Source organism: Phacochoerus africanus, chromosome 11 (genome assembly GCF_016906955.1).
Source record: "Phacochoerus africanus isolate WHEZ1 chromosome 11, ROS_Pafr_v1, whole genome shotgun sequence".
In the NCBI taxonomy this organism is placed as follows: Eukaryota; Metazoa; Chordata; class Mammalia; order Artiodactyla; family Suidae; genus Phacochoerus; species Phacochoerus africanus.
The window spans coordinates 107,068,332-107,071,707 of NC_062554.1; positions in this window are offsets into that span (position 1 = coordinate 107,068,332).

The following is a 3,376-nucleotide window of genomic DNA, read 5'->3' on the forward strand; positions in this document are numbered from 1 at the left end:
GTGGTGCAGCAGAAACAAATCTGACTAGGAACCATGAGGTTGCTAGTTCAATCCCTGGCCTTGCTCAGTGGGTTAAGGATCGGGCATGGTGGTGTAGGTCACAGATGTGGCTCAGATCTGATGTTGCTGTGGCTGTGGCATAGGCCGGCAGCTCTAGCACCAAATGGACCCCTGCTTGAGAACCTCCATATGCTGGGAGTGTGGCGCTAAAAAGCAAAAAACAAAAACAAAACAAAAAACCTCAGCAATCTTTTTTTTTTTTTTTAATTTTAGGGCTGCACTTGCAGCATATGGAAGCTCCCAGGATAGGGTTCAAACTACAGCTGTCAGACCATGCCACAGCCACATCAATGAGGGATCTGTGCCACATCTGCAACCTACCCCATAGCTCAAGGCAATGCCAGATCCTTACCCCACTGAGCAAGGCCAGGGATCGAACCTGCATCCTCATGGATACTAGTCAGTTTTGTAATCCACTGAGTCACAATGGGAATTCTAAAACCAGCAATCTCAAGAAGAGAGCATGAATGCAGAAAAATGAAAATGCATTTGAAATTAAGAGACCACTAGCAACTTAAAACAATTTTGTATATATGTAGAATGCTACATCAAAAAAAAAACAAAAAAAAAACTCATAGGAACAAAAAAACCCAAAAAACTACAATAGACATACTCATAAAAAGAGAAACAGCAACTTGAACACAGCTCTAAAGATAGTCTTCACATCACAAGAAAAGAGAAGAAAAAAGGAGGAAGGAAAAAGCCCAACTAAAAAAAAAAAAAATCCAAAACAATTAAGAAAATGGAAATAACCACATATATAGTGATAACTACCTTGAATGTAAATGGATTAAATGCTCCAACCAAAAGATATAGACTGGCTGAGTATGCACATGAAAAGATACTCAACATTGCTAATTATTAGAGAAATGCAAATCAAAATTGCAATGAGGTACCACCTCATACAAGTCAGATTGTCTATCATTAATAAGTCTACAAATAATGAATGCTGGAGAGGGAGAGGAGAAAAGAGAATCCTCCTACACTGTTAGTGAGAATGTAAATTTGTACAACCACTATGGAAAACAGTATGGAGGTTCCTCAGAAAACTAAATGTAGAACTACCATATGACCCAGCAATACACCACTCTCTGGGTATATATCCAGACAAAACTATAACTCAAAAAGATAATGCACCCCTATGTTCATAGCAGCACTATTCACTATACCCAAGACATGGAAACAACCAAAATCTCCATCAACAGATGAATGGATTAAGAAGATGTGGTACCTATAATGGAATACTACTCAGCCACTAATAAGAATGAAATAATGCTCTTTGCAGCAACATGGATGAAACTAGAGATTCTCATACCAAGTGAAATAAGTCAGAAAGAGGAAGACAAATACCATATGATATCACTTACATGTGGAATCTATAAAATGTGGCGTAAACGAACCTATCTACAAAACAGTAACAGTCTCACAGACATAGAGAACAGACTTGTGGTGGCCAAAGGGGGGGGGGGGTGGGAGGGACAGAGAGTTTGGGGTTAGCAGATGCAAACACTTACATGTAGAATGGATAAACAATAAGGTACTATTGTATAACACAGGGAAATATGTCTGTCATCTCCTGAGACAGACCATGATGGAAAATAATATAAAAAAGAATGTGTATACATGTATGACTCAGTCACTTTGCTGTGCAGCAGAAATTGACAGAACATTGTAAATCGACTGTACTTTAATTAAAAAAATAGATTGGCTGAATGGATATGAAAACAAGACCAGTATACATGCTGTCTACATGAGACCCACTTCAGAGCTAGGGACACATACAGACTAAAAGTGAAGGGATGGAAGAAGATAGTCCATGGAAATGGAAATCAAGAGAAAGTTGGGGTAGCAATGCGTATATCAGACAAAATAGACTTTAAAATAAAGAAGGTTATAAGAGACAAAGGAGGACATTAAAAAATGATCAATGGATCAATCCAAGAAGAAGATATAACAATTGTAAATACATACACATCCAATATAGGAGTACCTCAATATGTAAGTCATAAAAGGAGAACTCAACAACAACACAATAGTGGAGAACTTTAACACCTCACTTTCAGCAATGGACAAATTATTCCAAAATATTAGCAAACTGAATCCAACAATACATTAAAAGGATCGTACACCATGATGAAGTGGGATTTATCCCAGGGATGCGAGGACTCTTCAATATCGGCAAATCAATCAGTGTGATACACCACGTTAACAAACGGAAGAAGAAAATCCCTATGATCATCTCAATAGATTCAGAAAAAGCTTTTGACAAAACTCAACACCCTTTTTGACTAAAAAACTCTTCAGAAAGTGTGCATAGAGGGAACCCAGCTCTGTATAATAAAGGCTATATATGACAAACCCACAGCTAACATCATTCTCAATGGTGAAAAGCTGAAAGCATTTCCACTAAGATCAGAAACAAGGAATTCCACTCTCACCACTTTTATTCAACATGGTTTCGGAAGTCCCAGCCACAGCAGTCAGAGAAGGAAAAGAAATAAAAGGAATCCAAATTGGAAAAGAAGAAGTAAAACAGCTATTGTTGGCAGACACATGATACTAGATATAGAAAATCCTACTGATATTATGAGAAAACTGTTAGAGCTCATCAACAAATTCGGTAAAGTTTCAGGGTACAAAATTTATGTACAGAAATCTCTCGCATTCCTATACACTAACAATCAAAGATCAGCAAGAGAAATTAAGGAAACAACACCCAATACCATGGATTCAAAGAGAATAAAATACCTTGGGATAAATCTACCTAAAGAATCAAAAGACTGTGCTCTGAAAAATATAAGACACTGATGAAGGAAATTGAAGATGACACAGAAGGAAAGAAATAACAAGATCTTAAATTAGAAGAATCAATATTCAGCTTCGGTGCAATTCCTGTCAAGCTGCCAATGGCATTTTTCACAGAACTGGAACAAAGAAACTGAAAATTTGTTCGGAAACACACCGAGACTTTGAACAGCCGAAGTGATCTTTAGAAAGAAAAATAAAACTGGAGGAATCAGGCTCCCTGACTTCAGATTTTACTACAAAGCTACAGTCATCCAAATAGTATGGTATTGGCACAAAAGCAGAAATATAAATCATGGACTAGGATAGAAAGCCCAGAAATAAACTCACACACCAAAGGTCAATTAATCTATGACAAAAGAGCCAACGACATATGATGGAGAAAAGACAGTCTCTTCAACAAGTGCTCCTGGGAAAACTGGACAGTTACATGCAAAAGGATGAAATTTGAACATTCTTTTATACCATGCACAAAAATAAACTCAAAATGATTGAAGACATAAATTTAAGT